Source organism: Suricata suricatta, chromosome 5 (assembly GCF_006229205.1).
Source record: "Suricata suricatta isolate VVHF042 chromosome 5, meerkat_22Aug2017_6uvM2_HiC, whole genome shotgun sequence".
NCBI lineage: Eukaryota > Metazoa > Chordata > Mammalia > Carnivora > Herpestidae > Suricata > Suricata suricatta.
This window is the reverse complement of record NC_043704.1, coordinates 8,161,720-8,162,200: the sequence shown is the minus strand read 5'-3', so window position 1 is coordinate 8,162,200 and position 481 is coordinate 8,161,720.

The following is a 481-nucleotide window of genomic DNA, read 5'->3' as shown; positions in this document are numbered from 1 at the left end:
TGCGTGCTTGTTAAAGGTCTTGCCACATTCGTTACATTGGTTGGGTTTCTCTCTAGTATGGATTTGGTAATGTTTGGTAAGGCTTGAGTGGTGAGTAAAGGCCTTGCCACATTCTTTACATTGGTAAGGTTTCTCACCAGTATGGGTTCTGTGATGTTCAGTAAGAGGTGAGTGTTGGGGAAAAGCATTCCCACATTTTTTATGTGTGTAAGCTTTCTCTCCTGTACGGATTAGTCTACGTACATTTACTGATGAGGCATCATTAAAGGTTTTACCACCTTCTTCACGTTTGTAAGGTTTCTCTCCAGTGTGCACTCGCTGATGTTGAATTAGTGCTGAGTGCCTGTTGAAGGCTTTGCCACACTCCTTACAAAGGTAACCTTTCTGTCCAGCATGGATTGTCTTACTGATATGTAGTCTTGGTGACTGACTAAGTATGTTCCCAGGTTCATTGCGTGTGCATGCGCTATTTCCCACATGA